The sequence below is a fragment of the Tenrec ecaudatus genome, chromosome 14, assembly GCF_050624435.1.
Source record: "Tenrec ecaudatus isolate mTenEca1 chromosome 14, mTenEca1.hap1, whole genome shotgun sequence".
Taxonomy (NCBI): domain Eukaryota; kingdom Metazoa; phylum Chordata; class Mammalia; order Afrosoricida; family Tenrecidae; genus Tenrec; species Tenrec ecaudatus.
Window position 1 is genome coordinate 119,674,610 of NC_134543.1, and position 22,586 is coordinate 119,697,195.

The window sequence follows — 22,586 nt, forward strand, 5'->3', positions numbered from 1 at the left end:
GTCACAGCAGAGCATTGAAAGAGGGGACCCCGGGTTGAAATGTTCTCAGAAGCAAGTGTGGCAGCAACGATGTACGCAAGCATACCAAGGTTTGTGCAGCGGGTGCAGGACCAGAGGACAGTTTAGTCTGTAGTGCATGGGGGTCGTGAGCAGAGTCAACCCGGTGGCAACAAACCACAACAAACGGAATAACCGCACAAGCACAAAAGAAGGACACAAGAAAACCTCACCATCCAGTGATGGGGGGAGGGGGCTGCCCAGAAATTGATGGTAGCAATTATGGTCTTTAGGCAGAAATGTTAGCACTAAGTATTTATTCTTAAAATATAATTTTGGTCTATCATCTTGTCCCAGCATTAAATATGGCACAGTTAAAAAATAAAATGAAACAGAAAACAACAAGTGCTGGTGAGGATGTGGAGACTTGAATCGTCAGACATTGTACGAGGTTGAACTGTACAATGGAGCAACCACTGTGGAAAACAGTGTGAAATTGCCTTTGGAAGTTGGAAATAGAAAAAAATGTCAATATGATGCAGCATTCCCACCCTAGGCAGATATGCTACACAAACAGGAAAGTTGGAATGAGTGGTAGTGGTTGTTTGTTGGGCAGCTAACTGAGAAGTTAGCTATTTGAATCCCCCAGCCACCCCTTTGAAAGCTAAGTCTGTCTGCTCCTATAAAGATTTACAGCCTCAAAAACCTATAGGTCTCTATGAGTCTGAATTGTCTTGATCCGCTGGGTTTGTGTTTGGGGGTCTATGTACATTACATCGCAGCACTATTGCTAAGAGCAAATGGATGGAAACTACGTAAAGACACTGCCTAAATTATCCAATCAGTGATAGGCTAATAACAAACTGTGATACATGCACACAATGGAACAGATGCAACGTTGAAGACAACAGCGAATCGGTGAACCACCGCAGCACATGGATGAAGCTGGAGGACGTTATGCGAGGGAAACGAGCCTATCACAAAAGGACAAAAGGATGAGGCTGCTACTGTGAAAGAAAGTTTACACCCAGCACATAGTTCACTAGCCAGAGGATAGGTGCATTTGGGGTTAAGGGACAGGCAAGATACCGTAAAGGGGACGACAGCAATAAATAAACAAATTAATTAAAATGCTCGAGGCAAAAGGAAGAGCGATTTTCTATCTACACAGTCCTGTCCCGCCAGTAGGAACAGTAACCTACATGTGGATGCTCAGATCGATCGATCCTCCAGCTAAACAGGTGTGGGGCAAAGAAGGAGACTACGCCCACCGATGTACAGGGGTTGGACAAAGGATATGTCTACATATGCTGAAAATGTGTCCATGATGAGACTAGAGCACACAGAGGGCAAAGTCATGAAAATGCCTTCACCATAACCAAACGTTTTGAAGGAATGAGTCACTGGGCCTGGGGACTCAGGACCGTATCTCAGGAGACCCCCCAATGCCAATGGGCATAACGCGGTCCACGCAGACAGGGCCCACATCCTACTGTGGTAAGAGGTGACTGGCATCTTCAGAGCTTGTCAAGGGCCTCTCGTCCTCATCCGCAGCAAACGATAGTGAAAAATAAGACGGACACAGGAAAACCATCAGTCCAAAGTGCTTCAGTCTCCATGACCCTGAGACAAGAAGAATTAGATGTTGCTAGGCTGCCACTACCAACTGCTCAGAAATGTTAGAAGGCCACCAAATCTGAATTTTTTTTTAAAAAAAATAGTTTTTTAAGAAAAATTGCCATCACGTCATAAATCCCCTGTGGATTTCCAAGACAGTAGATCTTTATGGGAGTAGAAACCCTCATCTTTTTTCCATGGAGTGACTGGCAGTTTTGAACTGCTGACCTTGCAATCAGTAGCCCAACTCATAACCCACTACGCTACCAGGGCTTTCTTAGACAGAGAGGGAGAAGGATTTATGGAAACCCAAAAAGACACTTCTACTCTGTCCGGTAGTGTTACTATGAGTCAAAAATGACTGGGTAGCAATGAGTAGAAACTGAATGGGAAAAATACATGGAACAAAGCTCAAAATCATAAAAAAAAATTTTTAATTTTAAAGACCAGGATTACTGGTTGGATAGAGCCTGCGGGAACATCCACCACCCTCCCCACAGGCACCCTGTAGGCCCAACCCTCAACTCACCTCTGATGCTCAATTTTCATCTAAACAACTCTCAGATGAACAGTAACACTGAGGAGGTCTGCATTCAAACAGTCAACCTCCGGAGATCAAAGAGTCCACCTTCCTTCAAGGAGGTAAGAGGGGTTTGATAAGAAAGCCAGGGAGAAAGGAAAAGCAGGAACAGGGAGGAAGAGGGATGAGTGATGTTATGCTGCAGGGATTATAATTCACAAAATAAAACTATTATGAATTGCTGAATGCTAAACTAACCTGCTCTGTAAAACTTTACCCAATTTATGGAAAAAGCAGAGACACCCCTCCTCATCGCCCTGATTTCCGAATGTTGACCCACGAGAGAAAGACAATGGAAGCAGGCAAATGTCATTATTACATTGAGCCCTACATTAATAACAATGCAGCCTTAGCTTTATCAGGCAGGAGGACCAGAGAGGTCGCCAACAATTCCCCAATTCTAGGTGCCCTCAGCTCACCTGCAGGCCGCTGGACTTCAGCTGCCCCACCCCTACCTCTAAGTCGAAGGGAATGGTTGTGAAGAGGCAGTCCACTCATGTTTGGGCCTCCTTGCTGGAGCCTGCAAGCCACCGCTAAGGTGGACGCTTGACCTCTTCTTCCAGGTCTTCAAGGAAAGCACTGTCCTTCAGGGTCTCTGGGCCTTGTGTTGGTAGTGCGTACTGGTCTGCCACCAGAGAGTAGGCCTATTTGGGCCCCCTTCTCATCACTGCCATTCTAGTCTGAGGTTCACGAGAACCTGTGTTTCAAGCGGGCCCCAGGGGTACAGTGGATTTTGATTCGTACCGCCATAGTCTTTGAAACGCCCACCCAAGACTGAGTTGGGCCATGGCGAGAAGGCATGTGCGATTCCAATGTGGGAATTAGTTTCCCTATCCCAGAAGGCTTAAAATGAGCCTTCTCCAAAGTAGGAAGAGGGGATTTCAGGACCATCAAGGGAGAAAAGCCAGGAGTGAAGCGTGTCCTTGGATCCAAATATTTCTGTGCTGAACCTCTTTGACCCAAGGGGCTGTGATTCTAGAGACGTGGCAGCGAATTGGTGGAAAATGGCAGCCATAGAGACAGCAGAGCTGGAGTGCAAAATTGAGTGGTGGAGCCTGTATGCTCCAAGTACTATCTACAATATAATCCACATCCAAAGGAGGGAATGGTGCCAGAGCTTAAATCGTGGTTTGCAGAAGACTATGATTGACAGTGGAAGCCCAAACCACTTGCAAGATGCACACATCGTTTAAGGCTCCAGCGATTTCCCTCTGACCATAGTCTTGTTATCAAAGAGTATCGTGGAAACGATTATAGTAGCCATAGTGAGGTTAAAATATAGCATCTGATTTGATCCCCCTTTCAACTGGTTTAAAAGTTCTATCAGTTTAAAAAATGTGAAGAAAATATAGACATGGACAAAGCCTTTGGTGAATCCTCTCTGAACACGGATTATGAATGTGAATATGAGAATATAGCCTTGCGGTCATACAGAGTGCATTGGGAAGTACATTATGGAAGATCACATGAGGTTAAAATCTAACACCTTATCATTTGATCTCCCTTCGAAGCATTTTAAGTGTTCTAGTTTTAACATTTTCTGTTTTCTTTTTATTTCTTTTTAATTTTTTTCTGTTTTCTTTTCCACTTCGATTTGTCTCTCTTATATTGTTATTGTTAACTTTTTTGACTCTTTGTTTGATTTGTTTCTGCATGTTTTCAGCACATGAAATACAGAATGGGCGAATCCATACAGACAATGTCTCGATTAGTGGCTCCTTTAGGGCACTGCAGGGTAGACTGGGGGAAACAAGCAGCTAATAACAAGGAGTACAAGATAGAAGAAAACGTTCTAGAGAGAGTGGAGCACATCCTGGCCCACCAAGTCCTGAGAACAATATTCCTGCTCAGAGCAGCCAATGTACAGAGGAGACCACAGAACCAGCCTCAATGACCCATAATGCTATGAGGGACAGCATTGGAGACACAGTGCAGGAATTGTGCCCGATCTGACCCCACCACACCGAGGCAAAACACTAAGGGCGTGCAATAGAACAGCAAGGAGAGCAGAGCAATAATATCCCCAGGGAATACCAAAAATAGACTGAGGGTCCAGGGCATGGCACCCCATCAGACTCGACTAGAAAACACTCCTAAAGGTCAACAAACAGACCTTGATCTATTTATATGCTTTTCTCTCTTTTTTTGTCATTGGTTTTTGCTGTTGTTGTTTCATTTCTTTTGTTGCTTAGTTTTGCTCTGTCTTGTTTTTGTGCATCTTATTATCTCTGCAGGTTTAGCTAGATAAGATAGGCGGGATAAACAATCTGGAGGAGAAAACAACTGGACCAATGCTTCCTGGGGGACATGGGAGAAGGGGATGTGGGAGAAAGGAAATGAGTGTTAACAAACCCAGGGACAAGGGAACAAGTGATCTAAAATCAATGGAAAGTAGGGTGTATGAGATCTGGTAGGGCTTGATCAAGGGCAATGTAACCAAGAGGAATTACTGAAATCCAAATGAAGGCTGAGCATGATAGTGGGACTAGAGGAAAAAGCTAGGAGGCAAAGGGCACTTATAGAGGCCTAAATACAGGCATGCACATATGTAAATATATTTATATATGATGATGGGGAAATAGATCTATGTACATATATTTATAGGGTTAGTATTAAGGTAGCAGATGGACACTGGGCCTCTACTCAAGTACTCCCCCAGTGCAAGAACACTTTGTTCTATTAACCTGGCATTCTATGATGCTCACCTTCTCTAAATGATCGCTGAAGACAAAGTGGGTGCATAAGCAAATGTGGTGAAGAAAGTTGGTGGTTCCCAGCTACCAAAAGATATAGTGCCTGGGGTCTTAAAGGCTTGAAGATAAACAAGCGGCCACCCAGTGGAGAAGCAATAAAGCCCACATGGAAGAAGCACACCAGCCTGTGTGATCAGGAGGTGTCAGTAGGATCAGGTATCAGGCATCAAAGACCCAGAACAAAAAATCATATCAATGTGAATGAGGGGAGTGCGGAATGGAGCTCCAAAGCCCATCTGTAGGCAACAGGACATCCCCTTACAGAAGGGTCACAGGGAGGAAACGAGCCAGTCAGGGTGCAGTATAGGACTGATGAAACATACAACTTTCCTCTAGTTCTTCAATGCTTCCTCCCCCACCCCCACCTCCCCATTATCATGGCCCCAATTCTACCTTACAAATCTGACTAGTCCTGAGCATGTACATGGATACAGATAAGAGCTGGAAACATGGGAATCCAGGATAGATAAATACCTCAGGAACAATAATGAGAGTAGCCATACCAGGAGGATAAGGAGAAGATAGGGGGAGATAAGGGGAACCAATCACAATGTTCTACCTAAAACCCCCTCCCAAGGGGCTGGACAACAGAAAAGCAGGTGAAGGGAGACATTGGTCAGTGTAAGACATGAAAAATAATAATAATTTATAAATTATCAAGGGTTTGTGAGGGAGGGATGGCGGGGGGAATGAGGAGCTGATACCAAAGGCTCAAGTAGAAAGAAAATGTTTTGAAAATGATGATGGCAATAAATGTACAAATGTGCTTGACACAATGGATGGATGGCTGGTGATAAGAGTTGTATGAGGCCCAAATAAAATGATTTTTAAAAAAGAAAAGAAAATGTTATAAAATTGATTGTGGTGATGCTTGTACAACTCTTCTGGATAGGAATGCACTATTAAATTGTATATTTGGATTATTTCCCAAACAAACTGTTTATTTTACAATGATGACCAAAACCCTGAGTAGTAGGCTTCCAAGCCTAGAGAACTAGGTTTGCCATCTCATGGACCTAGAGCCAAGTGCCTTGTGTCAGAACTTTATAACATGTCTTGAGCAGGGCAGAGGTCAAGGGGCCATGTAGCTGAGACACTGAGCAATGGAGAGAGGCACAGGGGAGAACAGGCACTGCAAACCAAAGAATTGTACCCTTCGCATTTATGACCCTGGATAGCCATCTGTTATCTTCCTAATATGAGTATTGTCTATGCATTTTTCCATGAGTTCTGTGCAGAAATTACAATACATTATTGAGTAGAGCACAGAATTAGAGTGCCGTGGTTGGAATCAGATTGGGTGAAGGAGAAAAGAAGGTGGCAGGATGTCTGACCTCCACTTCACAGGAATCAGCCAAGGGCTGATGCTGGTGATGCTCCTTCTCCACCCCCACTTAGCTATCTTATGAATTTTAGCCCCTTTCAATCTCACGAGATACTCCATGACCTTATGCGGTAGGAATCTCAGGTTTCAGTACCCTACTCTATGAAGGTTCAACCAAAACCCATTTGGGTCTAGTCAATTCTGACTCTTGGGAGCTGTGTGTGTTACAGAGTAGAACAGCTCCACGGAGTTCTCTTGGCTGTAATTTTTACAGAAGCAATCCCTAGACCTTTATTTGGTAGTGTCACAGGGTGGATTTGAACCGCCAACCTTTCGGTTACTAGTCAAAGAAAAACTGTGCACCCAGCAGCCTGTGTAGCAATTATGATTCAGTTAAGGCAGAGCTAGACTCAAACCCAAATCTTCTGACTCAAATTCTTCTCCTCCCTGGAGTCAGCTTTTGCCCAGAGTAGGTATCAACAGCCTACCATTTACCTTCCTTGTTTATTTATTGCCTATGGGAGATAAAATAATGGACAAGGGGGTTGCTTTTCTATCAAGAGCTGAAGCAAGTTGTTCTGCAGTAGAGATGCTATGGCAGAGAAAGAGATCATCCCTCGGGGAGCAGAGGCTGGCGTCAACCTGGCTGTGCTGCGCACGTTGGTCTTCAGGATCCCAATTACACACAGGCTGACCTCGGAGATTTAATCACGGCTGCTCCCCGCTGCATTGTGGAAACGGTTGGCTCTCCTGAGTGTCTTCCGTGAAACCTGACAGTCGATGAGGCGATAGCAGGGGGATTGTAGAGTAAAAAATGGCTCTCTCCAGTGTATCATTCTGCCAGCCGTAAAGTTAAAGGAAGCTGAGACCGAGCAATAGTTTTGTCCTCCTTTGTCTGCACTTGGCCTGGAGGGAAGCAATCCTTCCCCCGCCTGGCTCACTCCAAGCCAACCTCTGCCCACGTGCTGCTGAACTCTGATGGAGGGGAAAGTGCAGGAGATCCGTGGAGCTGCTCTGAATCATGTGAACGTTTCTCCAAGACAGAATTTAAATGGAAGCCAATGGGTCACATCCACACAGACACCCAGTCCCCTAGCAAGCAGGAATCACCCTCTAGCGTTGAAGAGGGTCTCCCATCACCAACCCTCCCCAGAGGGCAAAACACACTTGCTAAAGGGAACTTCCTGGGTGTGTGGGTGGTTTCACTCCACTTCCCAGGCTCTCTTGGACCTAGCTCAGGAGACAAACTCACGCAAAGCTCCTGTCTTGACCCCCGAGAGTCACTTCTTCAGGTCTTTGTGTTCCTAGCTTCCCTGCGAGGACTCCTTCTGAGTATATCTCTAATATCCACGAATTGTATAACCTGAGAACTCAAAGCACTCCTTAAATTTAAATTCCAGGTCAGAGGGTCTGGATAGGTGCTGATGATGGGAATTAGTCAGCAAAGAAGAAAGCAACCATTGAGTATGGGCTTTCCTTTGTTAGAGGAAGGAATGCCTAACAATACCTGCAGTTAATGGCAAAGTCAAGGACATGACACCTACATTCTAATTTTTTAAAAAAACACTGAAAGTAATTATCCTGGGGAGCCCAGTGGCCTCGTGGATTACCCAGTGGTCTGCAGTTCAAGCCCACTACTTGCTCCTTGGATGGAAGATGAGGTCTGGGGCTCATAAAAATTCACAGCCTCAGAAATCCCACACACACACACACCCCCCCCTGAGCAGCTCAACTCTGTCCTGGGAGTCATAATCAATTAGAGGTCAGTGATTTTGGCTTTGGTTTGACATTTTTTTTTAATTGCAGTCAGTTACAAGAAAGGAACAGAGAACAAGAAGCAACATGTACAGATGTTGCTGGCGTGTCTGCTCATGTGACTCCAGCTGATAGAGACCCCGTATTACAGAACAGAGCTCACTCCAAGGCTTTCGACATGACAGTGGATTCCCAGGCTCCCTCAGAGCCACTGCCTGGTTTCAAACCACCAACCTTTCGATTAGTGCCTGAGTGCTTAACCAGTGTGCCTCAAGGACACCTCATGTCAGGGACAGGGGAAACAAAACTCAGGATGAAAGGTCATAATAAATAAAATAAGAGCTGGCCTATTGTGTTAGGCATTATGATAATATGAATGTGGATTTTCTCATGCAATCCTCCAAAACCTCTGCCACGTAACTATGGCTACCTCAGACGAAACCCAATTCTTTATACAGAGGACCAGCAAGAGCAGACAACAACCTACGATTAGAACACACAACACAACACACAATGATACCACCCAGATTACAGTCTCCAAAGTAAAGCAAATCTACAAAACTGAAAATAGGGCACCCACACTATCAATTTTCAATTAAGATAGTGGCAAAATAAATAAAGGGAATTGTGCCGTTACAAAACTTTCAAAGGGGAGAGGAAGTCAAGTAAATTTCAAGATAGAACAGGCTGCTTTAAACTTGGGACTAAGTCAATTAAAATACAGGGTTCCCTCAAAGAAAATAAGTAAGCCTCATTAAAGCAAATCAGAGGAATATCATGAGAATTTAGTAGACACTAAAACATCAGCAACGAGGGGGGGAAGACAAGAAATTCCATGAACAAAGTGGACTCAGCACATATTATGTTGAATAAAGAAACCTCCAGCACCCCCCAATAAAACATACACCCACAGAAGAATGGCAGCAATAAATGTATACTTATCAACAATTATATTGAATATAAATGAATTAAATGCACTAATTAAAGAGATAGAGTGTAGCAGAATGCATAAGAAAATAGAATTCATCAATAAGCTGTCAACAAGAGACACCACCAAAACAAAGCCAAAAATAGACTAAAATCCAAAGGGTGAGGGAAAAAAATCTATCATACTAACTAATCAATAAAGAATAGGGGTGGCAATATTAATTTCTGACAAAACAAACTCTGAGGCAAAACCAGCATAAAAGACAAAGAAAGACATTATATAATGACTAAAGGGTCAATTGAGCAATGACATAACCATAAGAAATATCTATGCATTCAGTGAGAAAACTTTAAGGTACATTGAATAAAGTCTTAAAGAATTGAAAAGAGAAATAAACAATAGTAGCAAACTTTAATATACTACTTTTTTTGAATAAAGTACAGAACAACTAAGAAGAAATTCAACAAAGCCACAGAACTAAACACAACTAGAGAGAAACTCAACAAAGCCACAGAAGAACTAATCTCCCAACTTAACCTCATAAAAGTATACAGAACACTACACCCAAAAATAAAACATGACACCAGCGGTTCTCAACCTGTGGGTCGCGACCCCCTTGGGGGATCGACTGACCCTTTCACAGGGGTCACCAAAGACCATCAGAAAACACTTATATCTTTCACAATATATAAGTACATATTGTTTTTGTGATCAATCACTATGCTTTCATTAGGTTCAATTTGTAACAATGAAAATACATCCCACAAAGAAGATATTTACATTATGCTTCACAACAGTAGCAAAATGACAGTGATGAAGTAGCAATGAAAATAATGTTATGGTTGGGGGGGTCACCACAACAAGAGGAGCTGTACGAAAGGGGTGCAGCATTCGGAAGGTTGAGAACCGCTGCATTATGCACTCTCTTCTGACACACATGGAACATGTATGCTTCCGAGCAGACCAAAGCAAGCCTCAATAAATTTTCACCCATCTGGATACTACAAAGCATCTTCTCAGATCACAGCACTATAACATTAGAAATTGGCAATAGGAAGATCAAGGGGAAAAAACTCCAATATATGGAGATTGAATACAATTCTGCTTAAACACTACTGCGTAATCTCAGAAGGAAGAGGGAGATTTTATCACCAGCACAAGAGCCAGGAAAGGGCATGTTTTCTGGGCGCTGTGATCCCGGTACATGGAACCTCTTGGATCTGAAGACAATGTTGACACCAGATGTGTGTCAGAGAGGCAGCAGCAGAACCCAAAGCTACCCTGTGAGGTCGAGCCGTGGTGTTCCAAGCCCACAGAGCCAGCAAGAGCTAGTGCCTCCTGGCAGGGGACGGGTGGGTGTAATGGAGGGCCTCCAGGCATGTAATTGAGGGAGCTAACTTTGCTCCTGCAAGGAAGCAGAATGGAATACCTTCAGGCTGAGGCTTGGGTGGAGTGGTGTACTCTTTGGGCATGTATTGGCAGTCCTAAGAGAGCGCTGTAACATTACACAAGCAGGGGGCCCTTTATCCAAATAGGCAAAGAAGAAATAAAATTCTGTTTGCAGACTATATGATTTTACACATGGAAAATCTCAAAGACTGGGCAAAAAAAAATTTATAGGAATTCATTGAAAGATTCAGCAGTGTGGAAGGATACAATAACTCAAAACCAGTCAGATTTAATACCAACAAAGAGACCTCTCAAAGAAAAAAAATACCATTTCCAATAGCCACTCAAAAGGAAACATACTTAGGAATAAATCTAACTAGAGAAACAAAAGACCTATGCAAAGAAAAACAAAGCTACAAATAACTGTTACAAGAAACCAAAAAAGACATAAATAAATGGAACAACATATCATGCACATGGATAAAAAGACTTAACATTGTAAAAATGTCAATACTACCCAAAGCAATCCAGAGAAACCATCTCAATCCAGATTCCAACGCCGTTCTTTAAAGAGAAGGGGACAAAAAGAACTTAGTGCCTAATTTTCTAAGGAGAGGGAAAAAATCCGAAAGAGGAAGAGCTAAGTAGGAGCCCTCTTACTTCCTGACCTCAAAGCCACAGTAGTCAAAACAGTACAATGATAAATGCACAGACCAATGGGACAGGATGGGGAGCCCAAGAAGTAAATCCATCCACCTACAGACAGTTCGTCTTTATCAAAGGGCTGAAACGCAACAATAGGGAAGAAGTGGTGTCTGTAGAGAGTGTGACAAAACTGGATATCCACTTGCGGAAAAATCAAACAGGACCTATTGCACATCATATAAAAAACAAATTCAAGAGGGATCAAAGATGTACATTGAAAACCTAGATCCCATAAACATCATCAATGAAAGCATAGGAACAAACTTAAGGGCTCTCATAAGTGGCATAAATATATTATCACACGTAATAAAACACACAAATAGAAGGAAAAATAGATAACTGAGACCTTCTGAACACCTGCCATTTATGGACATCAAATGGTTTCACGGAAGAAAAGACCCCACAGAGGGGGAAAATGGGCAATGGCATATTAGACAAGGGATTAATATCTAAAATTTGTAGAGAACATCAACACTTCAATAAGAAAAAGCCAAATGATGGAATTTTTTCATGGGCAGAGGCCACGAACAGACACTTCACCAAGAAGACATCCAGTGGCAACAGATGTTAGTGATCATTAACCATTCAAGAGATGCAAATGAAAGCAACGAGATGTCACCTCAGCCCAGCATCCGTAGCAAAGATCCAGACACAACAAATGCCGGCAAGGATGTAGACACTGCGGGTGGACTGTCAAATGGTGCCGCCACCCTGGAAAGCAGGAAGACTCCAACCTATGTCAAAGAGATTTTCATCATGAGGCTTGATGGCACTCTCTAATTTGGGGGGGGGGTGGAATTAGGCATTACCTTACTTCTCCTGGTTTTCTAGGTCAGACATAGTAAACTCTGTGCTTGCTGCCTATGCAATTTTAAAAACCGCGACCAGCGACCTGATTCCAACTCATAGCAAACCTATACTGAATGTCTAAGACCGTAAATCTTCATGGGAGCAGACAACTTCGTCTTTCTCCCTCAGAGCGAGCATCCTGGGGAGCAGCACAGCGCCTGACCCACGGTGCACCCACAAGCCTTAGGAAGGGAAGAACCCAGCAGGGAAACCTAGCTCCTTTCAGAGCCTAAAAAATTAAAAAAGATGCCCTTGCTTTCAGGAATGACATCAGTCCTGTTAGGTTCAGATGTCTATGACTCTTCACTTCCCTACCACACCTTAACATGAATTGAAAGGAAAATGGTGTACTTCCTTAGGAAATTATGCATTGTCTACAAACAATAGTTTTGCCTGGGCCAGCTGATGAACCTTTTCACTGCCCTTGAACTCTTTCAAGGAGCCCTGGTCACTTAGTGGGTTATGAAATGGACTACTAGCAGCAAGTCCAGATTTTCGAATTCCCCAACCGCTGCTCAGGACAAAGATGAGGCTTTCTGCTCCCATGAAGATGCACAGCCTCTGAAACCACAGGGACCATTCTACCCTGCCTTATGAGGCCACCATGATTTGGAACTGACTTGCGGCAGTGAGTTTAGGTTTTCTTTTTCGTTTGAGCTGTTTCTCAATTTGGTAAATTGTGGATATTTGGTAAATTGTGGATATTTGGTAAATTGTGGATATTTGGTAAATTGTGGATATTTGGTAAATTGTGGATCACTAGTAGAAATGGATACGGGAGGCAGAAGAATAGTTGAGGACTTCAATCTTGGTGTTGGCAAAGAGTAACCAAAGTGCCATGGACTGCCAGAAAAGGCATAACTCTACGTGGAGGAAATATGGCTAGACGACTGCTTAGATGTGAAGAGGGTGTGCTATCATGCCAAGTCCTTTGGACATACTATTAGAAGGGACCAGTCCCTGAAGAACACCAAGCTTGGTAGAAGGTCCATGTAAGAGAATAAGACCATCAATTCTCTGGATTAACACACTGACCGCAATACAGGGCTCAAACCTAGCGCCTACTATGAAGGTGGTGTAGACTGGGAAGCATTTTGTTTGGGTACACATACAGTACCTATGGTTGAAATCAACACCATGGCATCTAACAAGGACACGAACAGCGATGCAAATTTGGTCTTGTCCTGGAGAGATTCAAATGACTTTCCTCGCTGACTATGGAAGAAATTAGTTTCACTTCCACTTCACATTCATTTCATCTTTCTATTATCCATATGTTTGTGGACTTGAGCTTCTTAATAAAGAGTTAAATCATATATTTATCGGCATTTTGTTTTTATGTCTGAATGAGAATAGTTTTTTAAAAAATAAAGTATTTGCAGAGAATTATTAAAGCAGCTGGCTCATTGTTTTCTGGAAGACCCAGAAAGACATACTGATATGATCTAACTCAGAGACTCAAGAATAATAAGATGATGGAAGAGCGTGTGTATCACGGGTTTATGGTGGAGATAAGCTGTCATCATTGGTAGTCCAGGCTCACCCTGACAATTTCCTGTCACACATTGCTCTGTTCCTAGCTACAGGCTATAGTTTCTTCACCATGCCGGTCCCTTTTAACTGCTGATGGCTGAATAGAGGAAGATAATTTTCATAGAGATGGTATAATTTATCCCAGTAGCATGCTTTCATTACTGCGAGTTTCTCTTGTGTCTCTTTGGGTTATTTAAGGGCCATTTCCACGGAATAGCTGAGAGAGGCTGCGAGGGCCTCTCTTTAAAGACCAATGATAATCAGCATACAATGTGTGTACACACACAGTACAAGATGGTTTGTTGCTGTGTGTGTGTGTGTGTGTGTGTGTGTGTGTGTGTTTTAAACCTGGGGTACAAGAAGATCTCACAAGCCAATTCTAACTGCCTTTGACACACCTACATCTTGCTCTGTGGGCCTTTAAGTCAGACAAAGATAGTACAAATCCCATCCTCTCACTTAATAAAAGGTGGAGGATTTCAGCAACTCGGCAACTCTCTGAGCCTGTTTTCCCCCTCTGGAGAAAGGAATTCATTGTGCCTACATCACAAGATATTTCCCAGGCTCATAGGCCACCGTGTAGAGTCTGACAACATGCTTATAACCATGGGAGTTGGCTCCTGAGTTTGTCACTCCTGCCTAGTGATCAATGAACAGCCATGTCAACAAGAAAACTTCCTGGCAAAAAGTGACGACTCATCGGTAGCTCGTCAGAACTTCAGCTAGATCGTTGGGAATTCTGAGAATCATGGTAATTCATTTCTGATTTCTAGAAGCCAAGGGTTGTATGTGCTAACCTTGGAGCGTTTTTACGAGATGTGTCTGTGACACCGTGGTGTCAATGTCACTTAATACAAAAGCGTGTCAGTTCATTTCAATCTGACCAGTCAGTACCCCTGGCCCGTCCAGTAACTTTGCCCTCAAAGAAGTACTGGGATCCACAAAGAGAATGGGCATGTGGATGGGTCCACATCCCACAGGATACCCTTGTGTGTTGCTCCTGATGATTCATGACTCGCTTGGCTTTTCTGCATGAGGAGCTTTGCCAGGATCAGCCCTCACCGAGCACCAGCTAGCTCCCCAAGCCGCTGGAGGATGCAGGCACAATGTAGGCATATGAACAATACTAGACCTTGCCCTCCCATTTTCCCACAAAAAGGAAAACTCGCCAGGAGCCATTGGCTAACTTTTAGGGGCCAATAATGTTCACTGTCTTGCTCCCTGGTCAAGGCCACTTGTTCTGTCCTTTTGCTTCCAAGCATAAAATGAAGAGATAGAAGTGGCTTTCCATTATATTGGAACTACTAAAATCGCAAAATGAATGATTGGTTCCACCGCATCTCAGCATAAAAGACTGCTCTGAACGTGGTTGGTTGGTTGGTTGATTACTCCTGCCACAATTTTGTAGCTGAAATCCAGCACAGACCTGAACACATAAAAGTAAATATAGAAAAAGGTCTCAGAAACAGAATTTGTTAATGAACTTTTTGAATCTCTCTCATGGATACCATAGCCAGTTCTCTACTGATATTTAGGCTATTTTTAACTGTATACGGGGTACCTTAGAGGCATGTTCTGGGCACCTACTCTCCTAGCTGAACCTTCGGTAACCTATGATATTGTTGTTGCAGGTTATTTACACTCAGGAAATTACGGGCCATCATTTGCCAGTTGTCCAGAAAACACCACCTCAAAACTGATGTTATGGAAGCATCCTGGTCAACGGGAGTGCAATTTGGGATTGAATTTTAAACTCTCTTGGGATATAGACTTGCGGGAGTCCTTGAAGCTTATGAATCTCTCCAAACTCTTATCCCGAGATAATCTTTAAACCAGAAGCCTTGAACCAAAACTATTGCCCAAGCTCTCCTTCAGTCATGCAGTAGTTTAGAATGTCTTCCTTGAGCAAGAAGCTCTCTGAACTAGCTATCTGGGTGGAATCAAGAACACAACAACAAAACTCCACTGCCATTGAGTTGATTCTGACTTATAGTGACCCGATAGAGCAGGGTAGAACTGCCCCTGTGGGTCTCCAGGACGGTAACTTGGTAATGCAAAAAGTTAGATGGGAAGTTTAGAGGGCCCGTTGAGTTAACTGTGGAACAGACCATCAGTTGATGGCATGAACGTGGAGTAGAAGAAGATTTTCTTAAACCCATGAAAGATAAAATATGCCCTGCAGTATATTCCACCTGAATTTTCAGGACATTTCAGGAACACATTTGCTTCATTGGGCACCAGGGACGGAAGACTTGATGAACTGCGGAATGACATCAAGAACATACTGCGGGGAGAAAGCAAACAACCATTGACGATAGGGGAAAGAAAGAAAAGATCGAAGTAAACTCTGAAACTTGCTGTTGAATGTAGCTGACCTGAAGCAAACGGAAGAAAGGACGAAGCAAAAGAGCAAACAGAAACTTCCAAAAGGCAGCTCGAGAAGACAAACTAAGGTATTATAACAGAATGTACAAAGCCCTGGAGTGAGAAAACCAACACTGAAGGATATGCCCAGCATGTATCAAGCTTAGCTCTCGAGGTGCAATATTAAAAGCTTCTCTGGGCAACTATTGAACAGTGTATGACAAGCAACAAAAGAAGATGGAAGGAATATACAGAATCACTATATCAAAAAGAACTGGCCCAAATGGAGCCATTTTAGGAGACAGCACATAATCAAAATCTGATGGAACTTAAGAAGTCCAAGCGGCACTGATGATATTTCAGAAAAACAAGGCTCCGAGAATTGACAGGATGCCAGCTGAAGTGTTTCAGCCTCTGATGAAGCACTGGAAGCATTCACTCATCGATGCCAAGAAATTTAGAAATTTCTGTGGTCAGCCGATTGGAAGAGAGCTATATTGAGCCCATGCCAAAGAAAGGTGGTAGAATTAGGAAATTAATGAGTAATACCATTCATGGTTCCTACAAGTAGAATTTTGCTGAAGATCATTGAATAGTGATTGTGGCAATAAATTGACAGGGAGCCGCCAGAAATTCAAACTGGATTTAGAAGAGGATGTGGAAAAAGGGATATCATTGCTGATGTCAGATGTATCTTGCCTTAAAGCAGAGGATATCTGAAAAAAAGCTTTTCTTCTGTATTATTGATTATGCAAAGGTATTCGACAGTTTGCGTCTTAAACTACGGATAACCTTGAGAAGAATGGGAATGCCAGAACATTCCGAATGCTCATTTGGAACTGGTACATGGATCAAGAAGCAGCTGTGCCAACAGAACAAAGGAATGCTAGATGATTTAAAATTAAGACAGGTGTACATCGAGGCATCCTTTCACTATCCTTATTCAAACTGTATGTTGAGCAAATCCTCAAAAAAGTTGAATTATTGGAGGAAGAATACAGTATCAGGATTGGAGAAATCTTATTAATAGCAGAAGACACAACTTTGCTTTCTACTTCAAGCACTTTCTGATAAACATCAAAGTTTGCAGATTTCCATATAAATTACAACTCAGTGTAAAGAAAACTCAAATCCTTACAATTGAGTCAATAGGAAACATCAGGATAAACAGGGAAGATTGAAGTTGTCAAGGATTTCATCTCGCTTGGATCAATGCTCATGGAAGCAGCAGTAAAGAGATCAAGAAACATTGGGTGCTGGGTAAATCTCCTACACAAGCCCTCCTTTAAGTGTTAACAAACAAGGATGTTACTTTGAGGACTAAGATGTGCCTGACCCAAGCCATTACATATATATTTACTTTAAGTCTATTTTTATTAGAGGATAATTCCCACAGAAGCTTCAGCCTCAGTAACATCATTGTAGGTAACAGTTTTATCCACTCAAAAATATTAAATTAATATAAAACATTCTCCTATAAAATTTTTAAGAGTTGTCCAGTTTGTTATAGGGTTCAATAAATGTTAACATGTTCTTCATCTGCAATGATTTATGAAGAGTCTCCAATCCTTTAGAAGAGCATTCTGATTGGGAATTAGTGTCAGATTTTCACCCTGAAATATGTGTGCTTTGAGACTGTTCTCAGGAAGTTCTGTAAGATTGAATACCCCACTGTGTAAGACGGGGTTCTCTAGAGAAACAACACCAGACTGTTAATAATTTTATGTATATTTATATAGCTATATATAACATAAGAAATAAATACTTAATTAAAGTATAAAGCAATACAAATGGCTCAGTCCAACTCACTCCTGTGAGACAGCTGTGAGACATTGGCAGTCCTTCAAGTCTTGAGGGCCACTGGGTAGTCCTCTGTAGATCAATTCAGGCTATCTGGCACAGGCAGCAAACAGCAAGGCAGGTCACTAACAGTGAGCCAGATGACAGGGTCCAACAGTCCCCAGTTCAAGAGATGTAAATTCCAATAGTGTAGCGAAGCAGGTCTTGAAGGAACCTCAAATTACAGCAACACAGTCCACGGGTTAGGTGTCCCACAGGTAGTGTAGCTTGCAAATTGAGGCACAGACCAAGCAAGGCAGCCGCACACTGGTCCGATGAGCAGAGAAAGAGACAAGAGCAGTGAGGTTTGCTGAGCCATTATTTATCTCTCCGCCCTTCAATTAATCCCACATGTGTTCATTGGCCAGGTTGGCACAACAAACATTGACTATCTCACCCACTATGATCTATTTGAAGCACTTGTTTTGTCTTCTTTTCTTACTTCTTCCACTTCATTTGTCAAAATCTGAATTTTGTTTTTTAGGCTCAGAATACTCTCCGTCATTGACTCTATGGTCTCTACTATTTTATCCACTTCTTCCTGCAACAATATCAGACCTGCTTTTGTTAGCTCTGTGCTGTGATTTTTTGTTTTCCATTTTCAGTAGATTTGACCCGTTGGTTAAATTTTTCAGATTTGTAGGAGGGACTTGCAGTGTCGCACATAATTGTAGCAATCTTTTTTTTTTCTCACAAAGTTAAGATGGCACTGAATTTTTTCACCTTCTTTAACATTGGTAGTCAAAATGGTTCATATTGCTTTTTCAACCATAGCTTGCAGGTGCTCTTGTTTTATCTTTGAAAGAGGTTGCCCGGTGTTTTGCTTGTTGCGTGTTCTCTTCACCTGTTTTAAATTAGCTTGCTTTGTTGTCCTGTCTCTTTAGAAGAAAGATGCTTTTGTTTGTTGGTTTACACTGAACCTTTAACTTCTTTCTCTGATAACTCCATTTCTTCTCCATCAGTTCCTCTGATAACTCCAAGTCTTTGTCCTTTTCTCTTGGGATTTGTTTTTAACTGCTGAGATTTTTCTTGGAGAGCTTTACTTTGCCAGACATCCTGGACACAGCAGATTAAGCGTTTTCACCATTTATCGCTAGTTTCTCTTCAATCCTCAGGTTAGCAGTGCTCAGGCACGGTATTTGCCATCACGTCTTATGCTTGTGAAAGATAAACATTGAATCAGGATGTCTGAAGAAGAATCTATGCACTTGAGTTAACTATGGTATTGATGAAAAGTATTGAAAGTACCATAGTCTGCCCAAAACACACACACAAAAAAACAAACAGATCTGTCTTGGTCGGAAGAAGTTCAGCCAGAATGCTCTTTAGAAGCAAAAAAGGCAAGCCTGTCTGATGTACTTTGAACAGGTTGTCAGAAGCGACAGGTCCCTGGAAAAAGACATCACACTTAGTAGAGAGGCCGTGAGAAAAAGAAGAAGACCATCATCAAGATGGATTGACACCACGGCTGCAACAGTGACCTCCAACATGACAGCATGTTGAGGGTGGCGCAGGCCTGAGCGGGGCTTCATTCTGTTGTCTACGGGGTCGGTACGAGTGAGAACTGAGTGGCCACCTAACAGCAGCAGCAGCAGCAGTGAGTTCATGTCAGTGAGTCTGTGTGGTAAAGGAGATGAAGGATAACTGCATAACTCGAAGACTACAACCATCATCATTGGTTTGTGCGTGTAGAAAGAGCTGAACTGGGGTATGTTCTGCTGGGTATATTTTCAACAAAATTCAAACGAAATATTTCTTTTAAAGAAAGCAAGAAAGAGAGTTTGCTCTGCTCCCTGGCTGTTCTGCAATTCAGCCTTGGACTTTGAGAATCCAAGACCATTAAAGATTACGGCCACCTAGAAATCTTCATATGATTAACAATCTAGATTTCTCAGGCGTGTGAACTCTGACAAGAGATCTCTCTGAACCTCAATTTACCCACCTGTAACCTGGGGGGCGATAATTCTCATCAAATCTGACTGTCCCAGGAGTTTTGTTATAACTTAATCTTCATGATCTCAATTTATGGCTGAGTAAGTGGAGGCCGAGAATTACAAGAGTTGCCCAAGTCAGATGCAGAGTCAAGGCAATAGACCCCTAGTCACCAGGCATTGTAAACCTTGAATAAATATAAAGCCCTGCTTCCAAAGCTTACAATACATCATTCTGTCCAATAGTCTGTGATCTCCTCTACAATCTTGTTTACACCTTCCATTTGTTTGCTGGCCATTTTCTTTCAAGCAGAGATAAGGAAAAGGTTAAACTCCAATCCAACTTCTTTCCCAAGGAGAACCACTTCCAAGCCAACTCAAATTAACTAGTTTCCCCTCCTTGCTTTTGTTGTTTTCCCACATGGTACAAGAACATTCACACAGATCACCTGGTGGCCCAATTGAAGCTTGGTCGCACCCACCCTGGCAGGTTGTCTTCAGGAAGGAGAGATCAAGAATGGAGTCATCTGCCAAGGACACGATTCTGCAAACCTCATACATTTCACCCTTGAAGCAAATGAAATTGAGGTTTAAGAAGACTCACTTGTATTCTGGGGAAAGCCAGAGGTGCAGAATTAAGAGTTCAAAGGGTGCCTGGGCGGTACAAATGGTTTGCATCCAATTGTTGTTGTTGCTGTCAGTAGGTACCACCCAGTCAGTTCACAAGGACCCTGCATACAAAAGAAAGCACAGCCCAGTCCCACACCATCACTGTTCCTATGTGTGAGCCCACTGCTGCAGCCACTGTGTCAATCCACCTCCTTGGGCGTCTTCTTTCTTACCTGTCCCTCTACTTTACCAAGTAACACATCCTTTTTCAGGGCCTAGTCTCTCCTGACAACATGACCAATATGCGAGAGGAAATCTTGCCTTCCTAGATAAAACTTGGCCTTGCGATCTTAAGCAACAGCACCGTGGGAGAAAGGCTCAGAGAACGACTGTCGTAAAGATTACATTCAAGAAAATTTGATGGTGCAGTTCGACTCTGGAATATACAGGGTTGGGATGAGTCACAGGTGACTGACGCCATGCACACAGGTTTAGGTGGCTGCTGAGGTTTGGGTACAGGTTTCTGAGAACCAACCCTGGGCTCAGCTGTCTACCTATCCCGATGTTTCCATCTTCTCTGGTTTTTATTAGTGAGGTGCCTTGGTGCCCTATCCCAATCTCTCTAAAATTGAACTGTAAAATTAGAGAGATAAAAATCCCAATCTAAACATTATTGTTGTGATTACTCCTTTCTTAGAACTATAATTAGAGGTTGCTATACTCAGGTATTCCCAGTAGCTGGAGATGAAAATAGAAAAAAATATGATTCTAAATATAAAAACCTTGCTCTTCTCATCAGTCAACTTCACCTTGAACTCTTAGCTTCTCCCTCCTGGGACTTGCTCTCTTTACTCCTGTAAAATATTTATCCCTTTCCTTCTGATTAACTTTCTTATCACCATCACACTAAAGAAAAGGGTTACATTGCAGGTCATCAAATGCCAGTCTCTGGCAATCTCTGGTTCTTCAAGAAGCTCTTCAAATTAAAAGAGAGCAAGAAGGGGACAATTTTTTAAAAATCTAATTATAAAGCCATTATTATTTCAGAAAGAGGATGCAGACCAAAGTGCAACGTCACCCAAATTAGAAAAGTCCTTACAGAATTGCACAGGAAGGAGCATCTAATCTCTCCTGACGTGCAGGGCTTGAGAACTGCTGGCCTCTCAGGGATGCAGGCTTACCTCCTGCTCATTGGCTGCAAAGCAAAGAGTTCCTGATAAACTGCTGCGCTTGCTTGAGCCTGGAGCTGACCAGAAGATCCTGCTCACGGATCTACTACTGCCTCTTTGGAAGCAATGATGGAGTCAATCCGGAGCATTCCCACTCCGTATATGGATATTCATTTGTTTGCAAATTATATAGCACTACTATAGTTTTATAAGGAGCCCGGGGTAGGCTCAACGCTGCCAAACAAGAGCTGCCACATTGGAGCCCGTCAGCCACTCTGTGAGAGAAAAGGCAGCCTGCTCTGTGCCCATCACAGCCTACGAAACCTCCTGGGGAAGTTCTACTCTGTCTTGTAGTTGCTGAGAATTAGAATCAACTAGATGATATATAACAAAAATATATTTCATAATTACATATATGAATTCTATAAATCAATCCCCATCGAGTTGAGTCAGACGCATGTCAATGTAAACTGTAGTCCATGGGGTTTCAATGGCTGGGTCTTTTTTTTTTTTAAGTAGATTCGCCAGGCCTTTCTTCCAAGGCACTTCTGGGTGGACTCAAACCACCAACCTGTCCGAATAAGCCAAAGCTCACCATTGGAAGCACTCACTTGTTGTTGGTAGGTGCCCTTGAGTCCATTGTGACTTCCTGTCACCCTACGTACAACAGAACAAAATATTCCCCCAACCCTCAGCATCCTCGTAATTACGATGCTTGGACCCAGTGTGGTACCCAGTGTGCCCATTCACCTCGTGAAAGGTCGTCCTCGTTTTCACTGACCCTCTTCTTCCCCAAGCATGATGGCCTTTTCCAAGGACTAGTCCCTCCTGATAACACGTCCAGCATACGTGAGTCAATGGCAGGAGCATCCTGACTGTGATTCTCTAAGACAGAGCTTTCCCAGCAACATCATTCAAAGGCATCCTTTCTTCAGTCTTTCTATGCACTGCCCAGCATTCACGGGCAAATGAACACATGATTGAAAATATGATGTCTCAGGTCAGGCACACCTTAGTCACCAAAGCGACATCTTTGCTCTTTTGATTCTTCCAACAGGTCTTTTGCGGCAGATTCGTCCAATGCAAAGCGTTGTTTGATTCATGGACTGCTGCTTCCATGGATATTCATTGTGGATCTAAGGAAAGTCAAATCCTGGACTACTTCCACCTTTTCTTCATTTGTACTGGTTTTGCTTATCGGTCCAATCGTGCACCACCCAGTCACTCCACAAACTGTATAGTAC

General features: G+C 42.8%; 1 pseudogene; it reads right to left on the reverse strand.

Annotated features, from left to right (window-relative positions):
• Positions 1-17,279: 17,279 nt before the first annotated feature.
• LOC142426762 (centromere protein Q-like) overlaps positions 17,280-22,586 on the reverse strand; it is a 148,167-nt pseudogene continuing 142,860 nt past the window's right edge.